General features: G+C 43.1%; 1 long non-coding RNA gene across 2 annotated transcripts; it reads left to right on the top strand.

Annotated features, from left to right (window-relative positions):
• Positions 1–536: 536 nt before the first annotated feature.
• On the top strand, positions 537–22,199 carry LOC141926159 (uncharacterized). 2 transcript variants are annotated; one of them, XR_012624047.1, is made up of 4 exons: positions 537–1,051; positions 13,569–13,720; positions 17,818–18,017; positions 20,942–22,199. It is a non-coding gene; the product is annotated as an uncharacterized LOC141926159 (long non-coding RNA). The 2 variants fall into 2 exon arrangements; XR_012624048.1 differs by lacking the exon at positions 20,942–22,199 and adding an exon at positions 18,794–20,453.
• Positions 22,200–25,885: the final 3,686 nt, after the last annotated feature.

Below are 25,885 nucleotides of genomic sequence, written 5' to 3'. Positions count from 1 at the left end.
TATTGTATAAAAAGGGACAATTTGGTGTGACACAGCTGAGCTAAACCCCCCACTGCTGCGTCTGCCTGGTGCGCTTGTCTCACTGGCAGCTCCAGCACATAAATGGATTGTGGTTGGCGCAGCAAGAGCAGGACTCAATTAAAACTGGCTATTTGAACTTCAGTCTTTAAAATGTGTCACCTGTTGTAGTATTCCTCCTCATCCCTCCGCACTGAACACCTGGAGGATTGGTGATGATGAGCATCATGCCTGTTTCAACAAATCGTAGAGGAAGCCTGGGGAACCACCAACGACTAGTTCAGCGAGCTGGCACAAGCCATCCTCTTTCTTACAAATAACTGGCACCCTGGTGTTGTCAGGGTATGGTACATCCTATTTTCCCTGCTACACCTGTATATCCTGCAACAATGCTTTTGTAAAAGGACCTGTTACAGCTATTGACCCCATGGTCTGCCCAACACTCTCTCACAGACTGCTCTAACCCGGGAGTTTCTCTGAAGAAATCCCCCCCTCTGCAATTGCCTTGGCCAAAGCCTTGCTCCATCCTCCTTCCCAGGGAGACCAGCTGGACTGTCCCAGCAGCCCCAGCCCCAGCCACCCAGCCGCGCCCCTCCCTACCATTAAATTAGCATACATAACTCAATAAATGGCACACATTAATAACATTCCTGATGAATGCCTGGGCTTGCAGGTTTTGACTCAACAGAGCTTCACCGCTGTGCAAGTGCTTTCTCACGAGGTGCCTGGGAGCAGTTGGTATTTACAGACCTACGGGGTAAATAAGAAGAGATTGATGTGTTCATGTCAACCCTGCCCCCACTGAAGACAGGCAGCAAATTATATTGAAGCAACAGTGAAGCAATCTGAAGATAATGTCTCTAGTGATAAATTAATTGCAATTTAAAGTTAGTTGGTTTTCCTTTACAAATCCCAAAGAAAGCAAGAGGCACTATATAAAGCAGATGGTATCTTGTCAGTCAAGGAAACAGAATGAACAAAGCTCACAGGGATTCAAACCTGTGTGAAGGAAAACCTCTGCTACGAAGTGGAGGTGAGTGATGGATACCGAGACAATCATTAAAAACTGCTGATCCTTTTATTGCCTGTATATCTGTATTTTTGTCTCCAGGGACGTCTGCTTCTCCCCAGTGCTTTTGTGGAAACCATGCAGAGTTTTGTTTCTTTGGCGATGGGCAAGAGTTTTCAGGGGATAAATGCACTTTTACACTCGCTCTAAATTTATCACCCAGTCTGCATATTATCTGAGTGCTTAGACACTACAGGCTTAGAGTCAGTCTGTTTTGTTTTTTCTAAAATACATCCAAAGTCTCCAAACAACACACCCCACGTGTCAGTGCTTGTGTGCAGCAGTACACAACCTGCTCCCTGGCTCTGGGAGTTCTCACCCTGTTCATCATCTCTCGGCTGAGAAAGAGAAAAGGCTTGTCGCAGCAGGCTCATCATGTGGCTCTGCAAATTGCGCTGCAAGGAGTCAGCTTTCCTTCAAAGCTCAAAGCCATGAATCATGGTGAGGCCATGATCCAGCAGAAGCTCAGATGATACACATAATTAAGGCACTCTTAATATCAGGGAGCAGCTTCTCCCTGTCGTATAACATTACAGCAGTGCTTAATGTTGCAGTGATAAAGCATACCCGATTGCTTCTGCCCTCACTTGAAATAGCTGACTTGTGGGGCATCTCTCTAAGAGTTACCTTTCATTTCCCATTAGGTGTTTTCAATCTGTTAAACCAGAACTTTAATTTATTACATTCAGGGACTTTTGGATGGCCCGATTTTGCTTTCTGCAGAAACTTAAAAAGAGGGAGAAAAATGGTATTTTTTTTCCAAGGTCTCTGTTTTTTTTCTGCTATATCAAATGAATGCCCTTGTAAAAATTGATTTTAAGGTACTTTCAGACAATACCCAAGCATTTTAAGAGTAGTGTATAACTCAGGTTAGCTGCAGCTTTCAGGCTGTGTATGGATTTCTTGGCCTGGGAGAGTCCACTATGAAATAACAGCAGATGTTGATGGGGTTATCATTGCTAGACTTGCACCGCAGAGCTGCCTTCTTTCTGCTAGGAAAAGGGTCAAATGGACAAGGAAAAACATCTCAAGAAAGTTTTGCAGTGGAGATTTGAATACCCTCTGTAATAGAAGTTTTGCTGTTACTTTCCATTTTGCAGCTGCAGGGCACGAGGAGCACGGAGAGTAGGATTGCCAGTGTTGGGAAGGTTTCAGGGCTTTATCTTCACCCTGAAGATGTCTGTCCCTTGAACCATCACTGCGATGCATCAGCCCATCAGGGCAGTCCCACCATAACAGAAATGACACCAGGGTGGCCTCACAAACACTTTTTAAGATGTGGGGACACAGGGTAAAAGCCATGCAGTCACAGCAAGAATCAATTCATCCTTTCCCTTCCCTGTTAAAATCCTCATTTGCTGATGATGACCTCGACAGCTGGCAGGAAGATGGAGATAACTGGGCCAAGTTTTCATCCTGAGACCACCACTGGAAAAGCCAGACCCTTGCACATCCAGCGAAGGGGTCAGTTGGTGCTGCTCACTTTCCTGTGCCTACTGAGGAGCTCAGACACTCTTGGTGGGGTGCAAAGACACGGATTTCAGGAAAAACTCCTTTTGATCCATCATATAATCCAAGGCATACCCTTTTTAAAAATAAGGCTAGCTGAAAGGAGTCTGAAAACCAAGTGTATGAATCCTGTGTTTTACTCCTTCCTGCTCTTTTTTCCCGTCTTGTCTCCATCTCTCTGTTTGGGGCTTGCTGCTCTATTTCCCCCCTCCTAAGCCTTTATTACCTTTATTCATTTTAATTAACTTCTCTCTCAGATTCAGAAGCTTAATAAGGTTTAAAGAAAGGAAGTTAGGTTGCCCAGCAGGCTGGCTTTCCCCAGCTTAGCATTTCATGGTCGCAGTTATCCTTCGCATCTCCTGGTCTGAGTCCCTGGAGCTCCTTCTGCTCTCAGGGTGTGGAAGTGGACAGGAGCTGGGTGACCGCAGCAGGCCAGCAAGGGGTGACCACCCCATGTTTTCTGAAGGGTCAACTGCCCTGCTCCCATCCCCACTGGATGCCACCACCCTGACAAAGCTGGTTGCCTGGGACCTGTCCCATGTTCACTTGCTCATGAGTCCCTCCAGATGAACAACATTGCTGGCTCTGAGTCCTCACGGTGACACTGTGGGCAACAGGGATTGTGCTGGGGGTGGATGATGCTGTGGTCACCTTCCCTTCCCGGGCTGTGTTCTCCCATGACAGCCTCCCTACTCGCTGCACTGGGGATGGTTTCTGTCTCAGACACCAAAGAGTTAATCCCTCTCTGAACTGGTACAGGTAGCAGATTCCTGCAGCACACAGGTAGACCTTCAGGCTACTCTTTAATAGAGGTGAACACTTTTTAACTCTTGGATGGTGGTGATTCACCATGCAGCTCTTCAGCGCTGTCATTAAACTTCCTTTGTTAAGTGCTCTGCAAATGCAGCTCCTTGTTTATCCTGCAATCACACACCGTTACTACCCAAACAGCCCTAGGTCATGTACATCATCTCTGCATCTTATTACACAGTTAGCATCTTGTTAGACATAAATACGCTGTTCCAGAGCTCGTTACTGTTCAACTAACATTTACAAAGTAAAATACTTGGCAATCTAGTGTTGCTGGCAGTACTTTTCCACACTCCTATAATTAGAGAGGTCCTAAGTGAACTATGTGTAGGAGTCTGGCTAGGTCTGGAAATAATAGGTTTATTCGCTAGATACCCTTTTGCTGTACTGCTCTAAATGGGCACTGAGTATTTTTGTTGTTTACAGTGATTATTTACCCTTATTGCATGCCTAGATTTCATCCATACTGGCCTATCTCCTGCTCAGTGTTTCCCCTCTGCATTACCTTTATTAGTAACTTGACTTCAACATAAGTTTCTGGAGAAGCTGTAGAAGTTTGAAGGTAATCTCGAAGTTGTTTAATAGGGCATCTCAGTGCAAATATTTGGTATTTGGGCAGTGCTGTGGTCTGAATCTTCCAGCAGAAAGGTGATGGTGCTTCTTTTTTCTGCCACCCTTGTGGCCTGTGATCTTCAGCTGATGGAAACCGCCTAAAGATCCATTTTGGAACTAAGTTAGTGGATACTTGGATGACAGAGCCTGTCTGAGACAGACTGGAGAGTTGGGAAAGGGCAAGAGAGCCTGGCTCAAGGTAACTGGAACCACTGATGCATGCAGGGATCATTAATGTACATGAAACACCCAGAGGACCAATACCACTTTCTGTGATCTTGGCAGTTATCCACAAGTCATATTTTTCCACGCTTAAGAATCATCTTTGAAATGCCAGTTATGTCCTGGACACCGTAGCTACTCTTGCTTTTCATGTATTTTTCTTCCTATGTATTTATCTTGGCCTCTGCAAGGAAAAATCCCTTCCCCAATGCAGCCTGATTTCCCCTGCGCTCCTGTTTTAGCCTGCGTGAGCACATAACACAGCAGCACTTGTAAAATCCTCGCCACGGCTCTACGATACACTCACGTGGCACGGACCACGCTGTGTAGACTCACTGTGGGGGTCACATCCCTATATTAATAATCCTTTTCTACTTAAATTGAGGAGCAAAGCTGATTAAGGGATGGTGATTTTTGCCATGTGACAATCTGGAGTATTTTCCTGACAACAACAAAAAGAAAATTTCTGCTTGAGCACAGGGGGAATAAAAGCCACAGGGGCTTCGCAGAGAAATAACGCCTTTTCAGTTCTTTTTTGCACCTCAAAGGACTGCCTATGCTGCCAGCCCAAATGTGCACAGTCTCTCACATGCCAAAGCACAGGGCACATTTTAATATGCTGGTGGTATGGACCATCATATGAAATTGCTATCACCGGGGAAGAAGGAGAAAACAGGAGGTTGCATCAGGGATATAAATGCTTGGTCCTTGAGAGGCAGGCTGAGGCAGGGGGATCTTCGCAAATGCCCAAGGATTCAGCTTCGGACTAGATCTAGAGGCTGGATATTAATGGCAGTTAGATGAATATAACCAAGTTGGAGTGCAAGGTGGAAAATTACAAACAACCAGCAAAGCAGCCTGAAAAAAAAATCAAGATATTAGAATAAAGTATTTTGAGTTCAGCAACTTTCCTCCCCCTGCCCCATACAAGGAAGAAATGGGGAAAAAAGACCAAATCTTCACCCCTAGTCCTTGCATATTCCACACCAGCTTGCCAGAGCATCATGCGGTGCTGGTGGATTGCTGTGCTGGTGACAAGCTGCCGTGGTGTAATCTACAGGAGCTGCCTCACCGGTGGCTCATCAGGCAGGAGCAGCTCAGGAGACTGTGTTTTAATGAGCAGAGGGCCAGTGGGGAAAAAAAATGAATTTTGTCTCCTGATTTTCTGCTCTTATTTCCCCTCTCAGAGACGGCTCCCATCGCTGATTGCTCCGCTCCTGCAGTGAGGCTTTGCCCTCTGCGAATAAAAAGGACAAACCCAGCCTAGAGGATTTGTGGTGCATCTGATAAAAAGCTTCATCTGCTCATTTTTTGTTACTGACCGCAACAAGCAGTTGGATTATTGCACATTACAGCCTCCCAGTAGCTGGAACTCAACAAGTTTTATAGCAGGCATTTTAGTCTCGATGGTTGGGTTTATGATGTAGAATTGGATTTGAACATCAGTCCTGGTTTTATGAGCATGCGTTGGGTTAAATGCAGTGAAGTTACACTGCGCACCTGACAGCGAGGCAGGAACACGCATTTATAAGCGGTGATGTTATCAGAAATAGCAAAGTTGGGCAGAGAAACACATTCGACCTTGCAAGTACTGAGTTTTAGTACTGGAAACCATAAACATTACTGCTTCGATTAGGAAACACAACTGCACCGAATGACCAGTCCATCCAGTCCTAGGGGCCTGGGTTTTATCGCTTGCTGGTGATAAAAGACTGTAAATATTATTTTTCTTTTAAACACTTATAGGACTTTTTTTACATAGTACTTTAAAAAGCTTAATGCCCTTACCTCCAGCCTATCCCTAAGAGGATGGGGAGTGCTACTACCATTTTACAAATAGGTTAGGAAGGCACAGAGGAGCTGAACTGACTTGCTTCATGTCAGACATAAAGTCTGCTCCAGAGTAAGGAGACTTGGCTTTGATTTGCAAACCCCAGCCCTCTGCACTAACCAGGGCACAGTATTTCCTTGTTCTTCTAGCTTCTGAAAGGGCCACTGAGGGTTTGGATAAGAGCCCTTTTTAATAAATGGGAAAAAAAGAGAAAAAAGAATGAACACTTTGGCCTATCAAGTGTTATTTGCTGAAACTGAACGCTGGATTGTGAATCTTCCAGATCAGAGGTTGGCTCTGTTGCGTGTTTGTATGTTGTCTAACACAGTGGATAATTAGTCCCAGTTGGGATACTTTGGATATACAAATTATGCAAATATATTTACTACAAATAATAAAAACAGTTAAAAAATGGGCAAACCCTCCTGCTGTCTAAAATGGTTTTTCATTTGAGCCTGAGCATTTTCAGTTGAAATTCAAACAATTCATTCAATACAGCAGCCTTCGCTTTCAGGTTTCCTAATCACCTTCTCTGGGGAAGTAAAGAAAACATTTTCTCAATAATTTTCGGTTTAATTTTTCTAGATAAAAGAGGGCTTATTCCCAGCCTTGATCTATCAATTGTTTCTTGATCTCTTCAAAACCTGCTCTCATTCTGCTCAGGGCTGGCGCATAATCAGGTTGTGAACAGAAACGCTGCTCATGGGCAACAAGGCCAGTTGAAAATCAGCAGTCAAGAAAAGACGGGGTTAAAAAATACTCAATTTGGTCTTTGCTCCCAGTGCCCTTACAGATGATGGGAACAGTTTTAGACCAGTGACACATAATTTTTGAAATCCCATAGGAAAAACAGTTATGAAAATAGTTGCATTAGAAAAGTGTTGACCAGTCAGATGTTGGAAGATAAGAGATTGGGAGTCACAGTCTGAGATGTACAATGTGAATCGCCACAGCTGTCCTGGCTCAGCAGCCCAGTGTCACATAGCTTCTCAACTCCTTTCCAGTCTTCTAATTGTTTAATATTTGGCTTCAAAGTAATGGCAATAGCAGCTCTTACTTGTGAGGTCCCTATACCTCTCAAAGTCTTGAAAGGAAAATCAATGATAAATTAATTCTCTGAGATTTGACCCTATCAGAAGTAGAGTTTCATTGCTGTATAACACATTTTCCACAGTAAAATAGAGAAGAGAACTGCAATTTGCTATTTCAGTTGTTAATTCTCCTCAAATGTTCTTGTTTTACAGAGGCACATACGGATGAGGCCCCCAAACCCCTAAGAGCAGGTACATCTGTGCTGTAGGGTCAGGTTGCTTGGTGGCCTTGCAGACCTTGGCACTGTGGTTAGTGATAAACATGTTTCATAGCTGAAGGGAAGATGTTACCAGAAAATCACGATTTTTCTGAAAAAAACCACACTTATTTCCACAGGTGTTATCATCTTGATTTACCAATCTACTTCAAATGACTGGCCCAAACACATTTTTTTCCTGTCAAGTCCAGGAATGAGACAACAGGTTCATGGTTAAGATGACAACACAGCCTTCAACTGCTGATGCATAACAATTCATAATACCCTTTCTTTGTGCATGATCTTCCCAGACTTGCCTATGGAGGCATTCAGAGTCATTCAGCTGCTTATTTTAATGAGAAAACCCTTCAAAACACTGATGCGTTTGACTTCAATTCTAAAGAGTCAAGACGACACTTAATGCTTTATGGGTGGGTTGATGGGATGATAATGAGCACCGCTGAATTAATGAGCACCCTTCCTATCCAGACCTCTACTTTTGGAAATTACTTTTGGCCTCACTGGTTCTACCAAACCAATAGGAATAAACAGGAAAATTAACACAGCATAAAACTAATTTCCTTAAGACTTCTGGGAAACATGCAGCCAGCTAAAAAGCAGGTGAGCTGACAAAGCTCTTCTATACTTGGGGTTGTATTTCTCTAGCCTGACTGAAACAGAAATTTCAAGAATAATAATTGGGAGGCTGGCAAATAATATTTTATCAGGAATAATGTTTTTGTTATTATGGGTCATTGTGTTTTACAGTGTGGTTTACTCAAAGAAATTGAGTAATTACTGACACTCCACTGTCCTGGATAATATTGGTGAGGCTTCACAGAACTCTAACTGAACGCATGATGTTCATTTCCATGAAATCTTTACTGAATGGGTATTTTATTAGGAACTGTTGAAGAATTTCCACACTAAAGCAGTACCAAAAATCTAATAGAAAATATTCCCATCAAAACCTAGGCCATTTAGAAAGGATGCTGTAAACTGCTTGCTGGGTGAAAAAGAACTATAAAGTAATAATAGAGTAAGAAACAACAACAAAAGACAGGTTGCTTTTGAAAAACTACTGAAGAATTTGTCACGGAAATTTCTTCATGTACAAATTCAGTCAGTTTCCAGATCATTCAAGAACAACGTGACATATTTCACACTGCAATTTTCTCACAAGTTTATTTATAATTTCCCATCTACATTTTCTCTAGGGCCTCATATTTCCATTTTGTCAGGATAGCTGATAGCAGCCACTTTCAAACCTTTAACATCAGAATGACACAGATGCAAATAAGACACAGAAATCTCACGACCCTTCACATCAGGGGGCAAAAATGCTGCATAGCTGTTCTTTAAAAAGAGGAGAGCTACTACTGACCTGCACAGTCCTTGTATCACTTACTCATTGTGAGATGGAGCTCTCCTAACCCACCCCAACAAGAGGGAAGGGTACGTGTACATGGGATGGGGAAGCCAAGGTCTCCTCCCTCAGCTGAAAGTGGCTGGGAGTAGCACACGTACCCTGTGTGTGCATGTGCCCCATCCCTAGGGCAGCACCTAGGATGTGTCCTGGTGTACCCACAAAAGACAGCAAGGTCTTCACCTGCCACCCACTCTCCTTGGGAGCTTCCCAGCAAAACCTCCTGGACTTCAAGGCCAGGTTGGACGGGGCTTTGAGCAACCTGATCTAGTGGAAGATGTCCCTGCTCATGGCAGGGGGGTTGGGACTAGATGATCTTCAAGGTCCCTTCCAACCCAAAACATTCTGTGATTCTGTGATTCTATGATTTTATGGTTCTATGACTTTCCCAACTTGTCCCTGATGCCCTACCAAATATCGCTGCCAAAACCAAGGGGGTTTGTCTTTTCTCTGCGGGCAGCAAGACTACATTTGCCAACATTGCTGAGAAGCCTTGAGCCTCTTCCAGTTGGAGAAACGTGAAGCCATTAGATCCTCCCACCAAAAGCTTTATTTGGAGCCAGGAAGCTCTCTGCTATCGGCAACCTCAGTTTCTACTTCCTTTGAACTATGATTGGCACAGAGCAAATTTAACTGCTGTGGAGATCAGACTTACTCCTAGTCCCTCCTACACAGAGCTTATAAGGAGGCTCTTGTTGTCACCTAAACAGAAGCACAGGTTACACTAAAGTCACTTTTGAAGCCAGATTTTCTTTCTCCATACATGGTGCAAAGATATTATTTTCAGTCTAAAAGACTTCTATTACCCTTCAGGCAAAAAAGTAGTAAGAAAAACATCAAAAGTCAAATCTTTTAGGGACAGCAAGCGTTAGGATTTGTGCCTTCTCCCTGACAGCCTCCACTGAAACGAATGCAAAGCGGCTGCCAGGCGAGGTGGTGAATGAGGGGATGCCTTCGAGATTTAAGAGTGCAACGTACCAAGATAAAGACATAACAGTTCCATAGTACATGCACCACAAATCTCTCCAAGTGTAATTACACAGCAATCTGTAGGAATCCATAAATTCCCACTGCCACATGTTATTTATTAGTGAAATCTACAAAATTGCAGAATAATTAAAGGATAAGTTACATGATATTTGTGCCCAGTGACTCAATAAAATCACTTTAACAGCTGTTTTGACATAACATCCACTTTATTTACAAAGAAATTGTTTGGCTGAAACAGCTGTGAAACTGCTTTTAATGTTGCCTGGCTTTACAACTATTCATAACCGGGACACTAATAGAAATCCTGTTTACCAAAATTTTCTTGTGTGTTGAAAAAGCTACAGAGGGTAACATTTTAGGAGTATATTCACAGGACTCTGCAGTGAAAGCACGTGCTGCTTGAAATTCTGTAGTTCTCCCTCACACTTCTCTATATAGAGAAGTTTGTAAAAGTCTTTTAGGCCAAGAATATTCCCCATTATATAAACAGAAGCCCCTTATCTAACACTTAAAGTGCAAACCCATGCATGAGGAATGTATTTCATGTTGGATTTAGCTACCTCTGTATTAGATTGGAAATTGTGCTGCGAGCAGTTGCCTTCCACCAGAACAAAACTGGCAACAGAACTGGGCTGCTGGATGCTGGCTGGCAGGAGTTGTCCCACAAGTTTCTGCTTGCTGCATCTTGCTGACATTTTCTTATTTTAACTGGAGTTTTTCAGTTTTTCCAGAAGTGATTACACCTTTCAGTACATTTATGAGACATCTGTTTTTTTCCTGGTGGTCTCTTGAATTTGCTCTGCACATCTCAAGGAAAGAATCATCCCGTCTCTAGCTGGGTGGGGTGGATTGCTGTCTAGTTGCTCTTGTTTTTCTGCATCAACTCTTAGAGTAGGTATGCAGCATTAAATCGACTAAAGACAGATGAGCTGAATCCCATGCTCTGTGGGAGATGGAGTACACATGCACACACGCATACGCTCAAGGTTTTTTCTAATGTTTAGGTTATCACCACTCTGTATGCCTAGCTAGCAGGAATGGAATCTATTAAAAACTATAGGCTGGCTGAACTGATACAAAGTACTAAGCAGTGGCTGGAGAGCTGTCTGGAAGAAAAGGATCTGGGGGTTCTAACTGACAAACAGATGAACATGAGCCAGCAGTATGCCCAGGTGGCCAAGAAAGCCAACGGCATCCTGGGTTGTATTAGAAATAGTGTGAGCAGCAGAAGTAGGGAGGTGATAGTCCCCCTGTGCTCTGTACTGATGAGGCCACACCTGGAGTGTTGTGTCCAGTTTTGGGCACCTCAATATGAGAGGGATATTGAGGTGCTGGAGTGAGTGCAGAGGAGGGCAACAAAGCTGGTGAAGGGCCTGGAGAATAAATCCTGTGAGGAGAGATTGAAGGAGCTGGGACTGTTTAGCTTGAGGAGGAGAAGGCTGAGGGGAGACCTCATCACTCTCTACAGCTCTCTGAAAGGACATTGTAGAGAGGTTGGTGCTGGTCTCTTCTCACAGGTGATTAGTGACAGAACAAGAGGGAATGGCTTTAAACTGCAACAGGGGAGGTTCAGACTGGACATTAGGAAAAAAATTTTCCCAGAAAGAGTGGTCAGACAGTGGAATAGGCTGCCCAGGGAGGGGGTGGAGTCACCATCCCTGGGTGTGTTTAAGGGTCGTTTAGATGAGATGTTGGGGGATGTGGTGTAGGGGAGAACTTTGTAGAGTAGGTCTGGTGGTTGGACTTGATGATCCCAAGGGTCTTTTCCAACCTGAATGATTCTGTGATTCTGTGATTCTGAGAGCTCCTTGGGAGCATTACAGCTCAGGGGAGACCAAATATTCCCGCTCTGTTCTCTCGCCAACAACCCCCATCCCCCTACATCATCCTAGAGCATCACCTTCCACAAACCCAGGGCAAGAGAAGCCATGTGCACTCGAGCTTTAGCTGCTAATGCAACAGCAGCTGTAAACATCTCTACCGTCTCAGGATATAGTGCAAAGTGAGATCCCCATATCACCTTCAGTAATAGGTGATATTTTTTTGTCTGTCTTCTCGATGCTGGAGACATAGCCTGGCTTTGCTGTTTCTTTTCCAGCCCCCTGCCCGCTCCAGCGATGCCCTCTCACTCCCACTTTGCATGCTTTCCCGACTGATCCTTGCTGGGGTCTGGACTCTTGAGTTTTTGGGGACATGAAGCAAAACCGAGTTGGATGGGGAGTTTTGGGGCTGGTGTGGTTCTAAGAATGCACAGAGCTAAGGCATAGCATCACTAATAATATGACTGCTGTGAGCTGTGAAAAGGCCATCCCTTAATAAGAAACACCGGGAAAGGAAGGTAGAAGTAGTCAAGAGAAACGCTCATATGATCAGAAGTTTAAAAACGGAATAAGGTGACACTGATTTTTCCTTCTTGTATGAATGCATCATATAATTCAGGGCCAGGTCCTCTCCTGGGATAACCTGGCACATCGCCACTGATTTCTGCAGTCTCTAATTGCACGATGACAGACCAGGTTTTCCACTGCACGCCCTTTCTCTTTTGGCAGGACGGATGGTGCTTGCCCATAAGCCGGGTTGTTCAGTATTCACGTTCAGCCCTACTCCGCTGCCTTACTCACTGAACAACAATAAGCTCCGTGTTTAATAGGGCAGTGCTCCAGAGAGCACTTCATCACACATGTGGAATGAGGGAAGAAGAGAAACCCTGTGACTGGGTAACTAAGACTGTATTTAATGAGAATGCAGAGTCACTCAGTGCTGTGGAGTGTTGTTAACTTTGATTCTTTTGGCCTCAAGATTATGCATTTCATTCAGCAGCTTTAATTCATTTTTCTGCACAGGGTTTCCTAATAAAAGTGAAGCAGAGCCAGAAAGTTCCATTTCTGAAAACTATTCACTAGATGTCTGTTCTGCAAAGGTTTGCATTCAGGAAGACTGGTGGATGCTGAATTTCTCAATCCCTTGCAGTAAGGCATCATCCAGGCTCACCATCATGTTTCCTCTTGAGAGAGATCAGGCAAGAAGAGCTCAGGGAAAGCAAGGCTTCAGGTCTGGCATGGCATTTTTAAGGGACAGCCTCCAAAGTGATTTGCTGGATGTTGCACGGAGTATAAGTGAATCAATTTAAATTTAGATTGCAAAGGGAGCCATTTAAAAAAAGTAGGGTGAAAAATCCAGCTGTGTAGAAAGCGTTGTGATACTCAGACTGCTCAGGATTTTGTGTCTGTGTATTTATCAGAAGGCACATTTGCCCAATCTGCAATGATCAATAAACCATTACCTTTTGAAATCGAGCAGAGCACATGTCGCAGCCTCTGTGGTGGTGCAGGAACATGATTTCTGTCTAAGAAAAATCAGATTCTGTTTCCTGGTTAAAACAGTTAGCGATGGTCAACCTGGGCTTGAGGTGTTTGTGAGGTGTTTGTGAGGCACAGGAGCTGTAAGAGTTTCATTCATACAAATCATCCCCACTTCTGGTAGGTATGATTTATACAAACTGATGCTTTAAGGGAGATTGTTATGCAGTGTTTCAGAACAATAAAGCAGAACACTCTGAAGGCAATCTAAACAATATGCCTGTGCTGTGCATCTCAGTTAAGGGCTTCAAGTACCTTGAGAAGTGTTTTCAAGCTTATACATTATTCATCTGCAATAACTGTCTTCTAAAATATAACTGTTAGAGGTAACAACAATCAATGCTTATTCACCATTGCCATCACTACCCTTAACAAGGACTAGCCTGTAGTTTCAGTGCACAAGAATATTCCTGAAATCTCTTCTCTCTTCTCAGGCTCTTACAAAAATGCAGTGAATTGTGACAAAATCGGGCTGGTTGTGCATATCCTTTCCCTGGAACTTCCGCAGCATCACGGCTAGTTTCAGTGCTGAAATCTGCTGAAAACTTCACTCCTTGTGAGCTGAAATACCTACAGTAAGAGAATTGTAAGTCAAAATTATAATGATATTTAAAAACTCCATTTGTGGTGTAGCAAAGACATTTATCTGCTTTTCTTTCAGCTAGGTATGTTGTACAAGCTGGTTTCTGAGGATAAACGTAATTATGTATGGAAATAATGGAAAATGTATTTAGGCCATGTGCTATTTCTGTTGCTTAGTTTAATGATTTTTAAACATATGTCACATTGTGAAAAGCTGCATTGCCTTTTTGAATTGTATTTTATCAGCCAGACCCACTGCTTCTGGCACAGATACGAGCGTTACACAAAAAATGGCATGAAAGATCAGGAGGAATCACAGCCGGGCACTTCTAGACATCCATTAACCAAATATCACACTGGCAAGAAGTAAGATTTTTCTTTCCTTACTGGAATAAAGAAAATTTAGTACACCAGTTGGAGGGATCATAAGCCTGGATGAGGTAAACTGGGGTGGCCAGACTCAATATATTAGGGTGCTCATTCATTTGACTTTAACTTTGAATTGGATGAGACACTTTGGTTTGGAGACCTAGTTCCTTTATGTGAGAATAAGTGAGATGCTGCTCGGATACAATATTTTCCCCTTATGCTCTCAAATCCTTCACAAAGACTCTAGATATAAGCATTGTCCCTCAGTTACATAAGCAAGTGTCCATCAGTTCATGAAGCACAGAGATATATTACCTGTGCCATTGCCACCATTAAGACGGATTGCAAGAGAAAGGCATAAAATAAGATTTTGACAGCAAGGGAGACAACGAGATGAAAAAGAAAGTCTGATTTTCTCCAGAACATGTAGATTATTTTCTAAATCTTAAATTGTGGCTACTTCTGGGGAATGCAAATGAGATAGCACACAAAGGAAGAAAAATAAGTTAGATGCATAAGTTTGAAAAGACACGTTTTGGTGTGCAGATGATTGCTGTTGAACTGAGTACATCAGCTGAGTACAAGTGCCTCTCGTACAGATGCCTGGCTCCCTAAATGCTGCGTACCTCCACCCCTTTCCATGTACACCTCCAGTTAGAGCTGCGTCTCCGCAGCTGGGGCTGCTGCCATTTGCACCTGTAGCACCTTCAAAGGCATCACAGTACAGCTGTTTGATTATGGACATTGCAGTATTTTTTTTAATTCTTTTGTCAGTAATACTGGCATAAATTAGAGCAATTTTCACTGAGCCACAGAGTAAAGAGGCTGATGCAAGGGACTGCAGATGTGCAACTGGAGAGCTGGATGGGAGCAAGGATGCTAAGTGAATCTCAGCAGGGATACATCCCTGCAACCCCTTAGTGTTCAGTGGGTGTACTTTGAGTGGGAGAAATTCTGATATATGCTCAACATGGACCTATTATTATTATTATTAATTTATTATTATTATTACTATTATTATTAATCCTTCAGCTTGCTGAGCATGAGTGCATAAATCTGTAATGGTATTTTGCTCATATGGAATGATATACAACAATTGGCTAAAAAAGATTTTTCTGAAACACCATCCTTCAGAGGATATACTTGTACCTCCTACCTTTCATTCATCCTTATCCAAACTGATTAGGTATGCAGTTGCTTAGCTGAAGGATGCAGACATACTGTTAGGCACGAATAGTGAAATAGCAGAGGGGATTCCAGAATAAGCCAGAAAGAGCCGTCTCCTGTCAGTGGGATGTGGGTTACATGCCGTTTGCAAAGCTAGCCCGTGGCCGACACAGTCGATCACACCTGACCTACACGATCAATCCCAGCCACGACACCGCTGCGGCCAGGCTGTCACCACAACACGTGCAGCACTAATTGGCTTCAGGAGAGTTTTGAGTTGAGCTTTACATTTAAAATCCACCTAAATGCTGATATTTGCTGAGATCGTGGGCAACAAAGTTATGAATGCTTCTGAGTGTCTCTCTTAAGGGAGAGATTAAATAAGGTTTTCATTTTGGTAAATATGAATTTCCTAGCATTCTAACCAAATGAAAGCCTGTTTTATTTTCAAAACATTTACTTCAGTGGACAACTTATTCCCATTGACAACTGAATTTCAGCGATTACAGGAACTCCGCATCCCACAAATGCAGGTGCAGGTAACAGCACTGCTGTGTGCTCCTGCAAGCACAGTGTGAAACCAGAAATAAAGCTACAGATGCCTGTCCCAGGGACTGCTCACCTGTCTGTGTGCTAACCATGAAAAATTTTGGTGACTCGGTGAATCTCAGCTCACCTTCAGAGTGGTAAAGAAGCAGTGCAATATGATCCAAAGTGGAGCAGGGCGGGCTGAACAGCATATGAATGGATTTGGGGGCTGTAATGAGGAACAGAAGAAGAGTTTCTGTTCCTCCAGACAGGGATATGATAAAGTCTTCCCCAAGGCTGTACAGAAAGGAATGTCTCAGAGTCCTGCTGGGACCACACATGGTCACAGCTCATCATCTCAACAAGGCAGATAACTCACTTGCTGCTTTGAGGAGCACATTTTAAGGGACATTAAGGGCTAAAGCTGTTGAGCACTGAGGCAGACTGAAGCCCTTCAAGGCTCCTAAGATCTAATATTGAAGCTGCAATTCTAAAATTATAAAAGCTTAATTTTCCATCAGGGATACTGTGCAAGAGCAGGGAAACCCACACTGTACGCTCTACCACTGCTCGAACCTTAACATACTGCATTATAAAAACGACTTCTCCAGAAAGCCCTAAATCACTCTAAATGTGACAAATGGTGTTGGCCCCACTCCTTTGGGTTGGTGTTTGTTAAGTACTGATGATAGTCTATATTACTTTTTTTGGTCCCCTTTACTACCTGTCTGAAGGTCTTTGTGGCAGAGATTCCCAGAGAGTAGAGAGTAGGCAATAGCTCTGAGTACACAGTGCCAGACTTTAGAAAGCTCAGTCTTATTTGGGTCCTTAATGGGAGAAGCATTCATTTGCGAATATGCTTTTGAATTTCTTGCTCAGGTTTTTATGTGAGTAAACATGATACAGGTTAGATACAAGCAGGTGCACTCTTGACCCAAATGAGTCAATAACAATATACCCACCTACTTCGATGAGATCAGCCTGTGCAGGATCATTTTTAGTAGGAAGATAATATAGGCTATGGTCTGGTTCTGTAATTTGGCAAAATGGAAATGCTTTCAGTTTTAGTAAAAATCCTTGATGTCAATACCACGAGGGGAAAAGGAAGTCATGGTTGCTCACATTTTGGTGGAAAGCTCATATCTTGCATCATCAAGCGACATATTTCCTATCCCATCCTTTCAGATTCATGGTTTTGGAATGCTTTTAGGGTGGTGGCTGATGCGATGATATAGGTTCAGCTCATTTCCTACATGTCGTCAGAATAAATGTCCAAGAAAATGGAATTTAATAGATCAAGGAAAGATTAATGTAGCAGCAAATGGGCAGAGGCAGAGGAATGTCTTAGCAAGCTGCTGTTCTCTGATCTTGACTCTCTCATCAATACTTTTCAATCTACTGTGCTGAGAGGGATATCACTTTTAATGCCCTGAGGTCACTGAAGCCACATATCAAATCTGTAATCCCTGAGCTGGCAGCACGGCAAATGATTTCTCTATTGGTCTTTATAACTGTAATTGCCGCTGAACAGAATCTTTATATATTTCTCACTCTAAATTATGTGACTGATGACTCGGATGGTCTCTGTACAAAGATGAAACCAATGGTTTCTGATGGTGTGAGGCTGATGAACAGTGCTATCTGTTGGCTTTTATGTCTTTCAAAAACAATTTCTTGCCAGATGGTCTTCTGAGATTGCACAATCTTCTCCTCCATAGTTGAGGTAACATTGACATTGCAGCATAAACCTTAATTTCCAAGGTATTGTAACCCCTGGCCACATAACATAAAAAAAAAAAAAAAAAAAAAAAAATCAGTTTCCCTCTTGTTGTAGTAATAGAACAGAAAAGGTTGCAATGTTCAACAGTTGTGCAGGTTTGTAAAACTACTGATTCATGGAGTATACATGGCTTAGGTTATATTTAACAAGATACTGAGATTTTTATTAATTTAGGTCCTCAGTTCACACATGGTCTGGCTTAATCCTAACCACCAAAGAACTGTGATGTCTAACAGCTGCTCATTCATTTCTTTCAGGTCATGAAGACTCAGAGGGGAGAAGCAGGCACATCCCATCACCCAACAGCCATCAGAAAGGGGCTTAGCCGTCACCCCCACATGAGCAAGGGCCTTCCAGGCTGGTGTGGCACTTTGGGGTGATATGACTGGGGAGAAATATGAACATCTAAGGTCTGTTCTCTGCCTGCTCTGGGGCTAACCTGACATTCCTGGCCCAGGTTAGTATGCTTTATTAGATGTATTCTGTGTGAGTTCTTGTATGAATCAGTGTTTTAGCTGCTATCATTAGAGACATCAATTATACAGCTGTAGGGCTCTAAACTGAAGGTGGGAGTGAGAGTATTTAGCAACACAACTCAAGAGTGTTGCATATTTTTTGAATGAGTTTTCTTCCCCTTCTGAGGTGTCTGAACACTGGTGTCCCCATACTGCCCCCTTCCTTCTTGGGAAAGATGTGATTCAGTGCTCTCCTCCTGACAAGACTTAGGTCAAGTCATGATGAGCAAAGTTTGAGATGAATCAGGCAGTGCTTATTGGGTGTATTACGTGTTCTGCTCCATCTGTGCTCCCTCCCAATAACGAGCAGGAGTTCCTTGGTCATTTTGTAACTCTCCATCTTGCTGCATTGCAAGCAGGACCATCAACACATCACCTGTGAAATAGGTTTGTTAGTGTTCATGGAAATACCCAGAAAATGGAGTTTTCCCCCACTGACCTCCTATTTTGGCTTGGCAGCGCTACACTGGACTCCCATGCTGCTAGTGTCAAGAGTACAGCCACTTTTTAACTGCTGGTAGCAGGGGAACAGAAATGTCCATTTTGATCAAGAATGAGTGGGAAATGACTTTTTCTGGGTGCACTCTGCAGTGCTGAGCTCAGCAGCAGCAAGACAGCTTTCCTTTACGGGTAAAAAATGCCAACCTTTGAACTGCTTGTCAGGTAGCAGAACTTTAATGATATTGAAAGACTTTTTTTCTCTTTTCTTTCTTTCCAGCATTGTCTGCAAGTATTTTTCAAATAGATGTGAAAGCAAGGGGCTGGATTCTCAACTGGTTGAGCTGTCACAGTTGACTCAATAAAGATATGTTGATTTATAGCAGCTGAGAATCTGGTTCTATACAAAATTTATTAAAAACATAAAACCTCAAAAAATCACTGAGTCTGATCCTACTAATCCTTAATTGTTTCAGTGAACCAAGACAGTGGGGTTTTTTTGCCAATAGCTTTATGCATCTCTCCTGTCTATAATGTGTTCCACAGTTTTGTGAACAGCTCTGTCTTTAAATTATCTTTCACCAAGGACCAGTCTATTGTAACCCCTGGTAATGAGAACAAACCAAGTTAATACATTTCCTACGAGACAACACTCCAAATGTTTTAGAGAAAAGTGATTTGGGGTGGAAGGCATGTCTTTTTCCAAAGGAGGCAATCACCAGTACAGAGCAGCACTGAGCTAACAGAAAATATGGTTGCTTTTAGAGCAAATACCATATGTCATAAAGCCGTGGGGAAACACTCAGCTATGTCATAAATGTGTCCGTGGATGAACTTGGAGAATTTATCCAGAACCCTCCTAACATAAGGAGAAAAGCCATTTCAGGGAAATTTTGCATCTTGAACTCATGTGGAAATTACGCAAGGAAGTATTAATTCTTGGAAAAACGTTCAAAGCAGTTGAAAGGTGAGAAAGGAAAACAGCATATGGAGATGAAGTAACTTCATGAATTTAAACATATAACAGGAACAGAGGTAGCTCCACAGTCAACAGCACAACTGACCGAGCCACCGGCCAGGAAGCCAGATGCTGTGGCAATAGAAAATATCTTCCACCACTTGGCATTTGACTCCTGTAATTGCCAAGGACAATGGAAAAAATTCGCATGTGGGAAGTAGCACCACAGGATCCAGAAAGCAATTGCATACGAAGAGAGTTGGGTTTAAAAAAAGGCACGACTGCTCTTTTTTGAAAAGGAGCGTGCCAAAGGAAAAAGGCAGAGGAGCTTTTGTGCGGGGGAAATTGCATTCCAATGCTTGTTCATGTAATTCCTAGCCAGGGTGTTCATGTAATTCCTAGCCACCTAGTTTGGGTGCTTAGGTAGGAACCCCAGTGCAAGGTTTGTCGTGCATGGGGTTGCAGTGATGTATAAGGAGTTGCCATGACTAGGGGCACATTTGTATGGTGACACCCAGGAGGCATGACGTGGGGAATAAAGACCGTTTGAAGGAAATTTTTTTTTTTTTTTGAGGAATGAAAACACACCATTTCCTAGAAGTGTACCACTTTTCTGTTCTGTGCACATGCGGACACCCAGGGCTTGCTTTTGCGGGGGTGGGGCTGGGGATATCAGACAGGAAAGCTCTGCCATTAAAAGCTCAGCAGAGTTTAAACAGCAAATTGGGCTACACCTGTGTAAACTAACCCTTTATCTTAGTCTGCGGAGAGATTCACATGTGTACTCTAGCTGCCATGAGAAGGTCAAGAATGAATCACTTGTTATCTAAGATAAGATTATAATTAGCTCTTTTAAAAAAGTATATACTCCCAAAGAAAGGGTGGTCTGAGGTTTGGCAGAGCCTGTTTTCTGAAAATGCCTTTTTATGCACTCACATATGCTCCTGTCTGCTTGCACTTTTTAAATAAAAGAGAAAGCCAAAACAAAACTTTAATGTTTTTTTCTGTGAGAAAGGAAGACTCGTTTGAAGCAAAAGATGGGGATTTGCAGTGATTCTGTTACCTCTGTGGGTAACAGCCTGGGAGGTTCACAGTGGACAGCCAAGCCTGGTGGGGGACACATGCTGTGTCCGTCTGTCTGGCAGCAGCATCTGAGCTCTGTGTGTGGATGGAGCCCTATGGGCAGCCACCCCAACCAGCATCACTCGTGGTGGCTGGGTCCAGGAGGACCAAGAGACAACTCCTCTATAAAAAATCCCACTAGCTCGTTGCATCTGAATTTAAAGATTTCCCTGGTTAAATCACAGCTTTGCAGTAGGATGTGTACTCCTGTGATTCAGAGGACAATTTGGTTGTCATAAATTATAAAACCATAGCACTGTTGTTATTGTTTGTATAATCACACCCAGGTCACACATTTTTAATTACTAGCCTGCATTAATGTTAAAATGGCTAAATCTATTCTTTCAGTTCCCAAATGGAAAAAAATCCTGGCAAGGAGACTTCATACTGGCAAGCCCCTGGCTTCTACTGGGAAGACCATAGCAGGACAATATGTGCAAAGCACCTGCCATGGTCTGGGATTGAATCCAGCGTGGATTGCCTACTGCGTCCAGCTTTACGACACACCAGCACCATGGGGCTGGCTATCTAAAGACTATAAAAAGATCATACACTTCTCTCCCATGAACAAATATGAACCAAAGGCAGAAAAGAGAAGATGTGTCCAATGTAATCAAACAGCCTATGAATCCTCCCAGCCTGGGGCCTTGTCCCGGGATGACTTTCAGCCAGGTTTTGGTGATCAAAGCACACTGTTTTTTTGTGGCTAGAAGACAAATGGATCCTTGGAGTCTCCTCCTCCAGCTGGAGAGTGGGAGAGGAGGATGGGAACCTCTGGGATGGGAAACAGTCTGGGACCACAGTCCCTGTTGCAGCAGGGGTCCTCTGAGGCCAGCAAAGGTTGTTTCATTAATGGAGATCCTGGGCTTATTCAGCTGTAAAACTCAACAGCATTTGCTGGAAACCCAGAATTATGAAGGCACCCCCAGGTAGGAAAAAGGAAGAAATGAGGGACACAGATCTCTTACTGATATTTTTCCACAGTTGATCTATGTCCACAAAAATGACCGGAAACCAGCTGGGGATGTAAATTGGAGATGTTTGGCGTCTTGTTTGCACTGGATATTTCCTGCCTTTTGCTGTGCTTTCCGACCCTGAAAAACTGTTTTGGCACAGACAAAACAAATGCTAAAAAATTAGCATTAAGTACATGGCCTTTTAATCTCCCTTCTTTTTTTTTTTTTTTTTTTTTTTTTTTCCCCATATAAGGGGATCTGTATAAATGCATTTAGGAAAATAAAATTCTCTTCATTCATTTTATGAAATATTTACCTGGATTAACTGAGTTGCTGCTAGAAATGACACTTGTATTCTGTGCTTCTCAGTAGGCCCTGTTGTTAGCCCCTGTAATCCCATTGAAACCATTAACCAATAAGCCTCATGGCCTTTCATGGTAGTTTCCAGCACAATGATTTCATTAGCTGCACTGATCAGTCTTTCACAGAATTTAGTATTGGGTTGGTGCTGCAAAGGCCGAGGTGGTCAGCAGGGCTACAAGTCCGGGGCTCCATGGTTCCTCTCGTGGATCTATCCTGAGTCCCTGCCTTGGAGATGTCTCCAGCAAGGAGCAGCTCACGGGCTCCAGAACTCAGTTCATCTGCCTTGCAATTCCCTGCCAGAAAGAGAGCTACAAAGGTTATATCAAGCAAGAAGAGCAGCAGTACCGACACATCTCTGAAGTGTTTCTCTCCCACCTTCTAGTAGTAAACATATATTAATCTGAGATTCAAAGCACTCTGATGATTTTTCTTGAAGCTTCCTTATTTTTTTTCAAGAATAAGGTAATATTCTGTAAATTGGTAGTCATTGGAGACTTTTATGATTGTTTTGAAGTACTTAAGCCCGCACTACCTGACATAGTTGCTTAGTTATCTTCCATGTGACTAAGCTAGTGCTAAGACAAGCTGAAAGACTTATCCAGTGCAATTAAAACTCAAAATTTACAGTGACAGGTCCATTAAAAATTCTATTCGCTCCTCACAATTTCAGACAAGCAGCAGCTTGACATGTGTGTAGCCTGTTTTCTGAGCAGGTTTTCAAAGGAGAGAAAGATGACGTCTATAAATGTCAATGCAAATAGGATGTGCATTTCCAGTGATGCCCTCCTGGAAACCCACTAGTCCAGCAGCAGCAAAATGCATGGTGTGAGTAAGTAGTTCTCTTGCTGGGTGTAGGAGGGCATAAAGCTGGATGTAAAGGACCAGGAGGACCCCAGGTTTGCCACCAGACCCTTTCCAGTGTAGAACTGCAGCAGGAGAATTGCAGAGGCCCAGAGGAGTGAAAAAGAAGGTGGTTGTGTCCTCAGTAGAGTTACACACAGGTTTACTGAGCAGTAGGCTGGAAAAAAACAACTAATGCCTCTAGAAGGAAGAGTATAAAAAACAAACCACGCTGGAGCTGAATAATAGAGCGAGTGGACCCAAAGGTTAGAATCACCAGCACCCTGACAAATGTCACTGCTCCATTCCTGTGCAGCTGTTTCCTTGCTCGCACGCAAGCTGTCGCCCAGCGGACACGCGAGCGACGATCCAGCTGCAAACTCTGACTGGGTTTGCATTTCCCTTTTCTATAACAGACTGAAAAGCACAGAGCGTTTCTGCTCCCTAATGTAGTACCTGTCAATGACTTCACTTGGTACATCAAGGAAGAAAAATGGTGTTTATAGTCCCTCTGGACAGGAAAGTGAGGGTTTAAATCATTTTGTTTCTTTTAACTCCTCTGATTTCTCCATTGCGGATGAAAGAAAACAACTCATCAAATATTAATAAGATAAAGATTTCGAATTGTGCTTGCATACCATGTGCTCCTGAAATTACGTGACACTTTCCTCTCAACTGCCAGTCTCCTGATGCTTCCAGAAGAGCCATAGCCTATACAGACCATGTGGGAATTATTCTGACAGGTGTAGTCTCACCGAAACCTGAACATCTTTCTTATTAGGATGCCAGGAAGCATGTTAATAGCAGATAGCACTACCTGTGTTGTATAAGTATGTACTGCAACAGAGAACTTAGCTATTTCCAAACAAATATTTTGTCCCTACATCTGTGATAACACCTAGTGCTTGGAAATGTTAAACAGTACTGGGAATTGGACAATCTCTGGAGACATGGAAAATAAGACTTTTGAAGCACGTCTCAGCAATTCAAGGGTATAGCAAAATGGAGGTGGGCATAAGCTCGTTTCAGAAAGTATAAGGTGCTGCTGAGGAGGAAAAGCACAGAAGGAGAAAGGAGTGAGAGCTGCTGGACACGAGCTGTCTCATTTGCGCCACTGTGTGAGGGCTGTGAAAAACCAGCCACAGGTCACAGCAGAACATCCTCTCCTAAGTGCTGGGGCTGCCTATGTGCAAATACATCACAGAATCACAGAATTGTCTAGGTTGGAAAAGACCTTGAAGATTATCCAGTCCAATCATTAACCTAACATTAACAGATCCCAACTACACCATATCCCTCAGCGCAGAGTCGACCCTACTCTTCAACCCCTCCAGGGATGGGGACTCCACCACCTCCCTGGGCAGTCCATTCCAACACCCAACAACCCCTTCTGCAAAGAAATGCTTCCTAATATGTAGTCTAAACCTTCCTTGGTGCAATTTGAGGCCATTCCCTCTTGTCCTATTGCTTATTACTTGGTTAAAGAGACTCATCCCCTGTTCTCTGCAACCTCCTTTCAGGGAGTTGTAGAGGGTGATGAGGTCTCCCCTCAGCCTCCTCTTCTCCAGACTAAACCCCCCCAGTTCCCTCAGCCACTCCTTGTACGACATGTTCTCCAGACCCTTCACCAGCTACGTTACCCTTCTTTGGACATGCTCGAGTAATTCAATCAGCGTGACCCGATAGAAAATATCGGCCCAATTTCCTATACAAGAAGAAAACCTTTAAGTTCATGACTATGAGATTCTAGTAACAATGTATGTATGCAATATGTAATGAGTTCATGCGTTTAGGACTACTTTTAAGATTTATGGTGTGTACTGAATTCATTTCATCACTACAAAGATTACGTTAATGTGGTTTTCTACTACATTTAGCTCAGAAGCTGTGGTTGCGACTGATCAAGTATGCAGACTGTTAACCAGGAAAGATGTAAGAAAACACAGACATCCAGAAAAAAAATTGCATTGAAAGAGGCAGAACACTTTGTTAGGTATCAGAGGAATCAGTAATTTTACAGAAACATGATCACCCTTTAAGAAGAATTTGGAAACTCTAATAAAAAGGAAAGAGTGGAAAAGAAGAGGAAATAAAAGAAGGAAAAAGCAGTGTGTGCCCCTGTGCTGTGCAGGAAGCCCATCTTCTGTGCTTGTAAATGGCCTCAGATAAATCACCTGCATTTCCTGCACAGACTCTGGCCAGCTGTGGAAGGGACATAAATAAGTTGTTCTCCACCAGCGTCCTTTAGAACAAATTAGTCATTTCCACTTACAAGAACAAGAACAAAATGGGAAAACAAATGAAAACAAGGTTGTGGGGCCAGAGTTGGTTGCCTTTGCGACTGTGAGGCATCTTCTGAACCATGCAGAAAGGACATGCAGTTCCATGAGGAGGAGGGGACAGCCCTCGTGGGGTCCATGTTACATCCCAGTGCTGCCTTCAAGGAGCTCCTTCATGCTGCTGAACCTCCTCAGCTCCTGCAGAACAGATGGGCAGAAACAGCTATTTCTGACTGAGGTTCCCTCTCTGCATGTTATTTTATGTATTGGAGCACACAATTGAAAAGGAGCTGTGTATCAGAGGACTTGCTGTGGCTAATTACCCCATGGGCACACAACCCTCCACACAACTCAAAACCTTAATTGCTGCTGAGTTTTCCTCAGCTCATCATGGTGCTGAGCTCTTCCAAAGTAAGGAAAATTGGTGGTTCATTGCCGCAGAGTTCTCTGTTTTCTGACACCATCATTTGGAAATAAATTGTTCTGACAACTTAGGAAGTCAGCCCTCCACCCTCCTGAGTATCTATTTGCTAAAGTGAAAGAAGCATAATATTTTATTCTTGGGATGGTGCACTTGGCCCCAGTGCTTGGCCACTGTAAAGAGCACTTGGAATTTATGAGAAAATGCAAACAACAGCCTCATAGTAGCGTGTGTCACTTATAGCAATGGGAACTTCTGATGCTGAACTTAAGGTGTGGAATACATGCCAGACTACCATTTAATATATAGAAACACATCCCCATGCTATGGAACTTGAAGCTGTAGACAGTGCAAAAATATGTGATCCTCTATCAAGCTTGAAAATCTTTTCAGCATCTACCCATTTTTAACATGTTTACCATAAACAAGCTGG

The sequence above is a fragment of the Strix aluco genome, chromosome 7, assembly GCF_031877795.1.
Source record: "Strix aluco isolate bStrAlu1 chromosome 7, bStrAlu1.hap1, whole genome shotgun sequence".
Classification (NCBI taxonomy): domain Eukaryota; kingdom Metazoa; phylum Chordata; class Aves; order Strigiformes; family Strigidae; genus Strix; species Strix aluco.
This window is presented reverse-complemented; position numbering and strand designations above follow the sequence as displayed.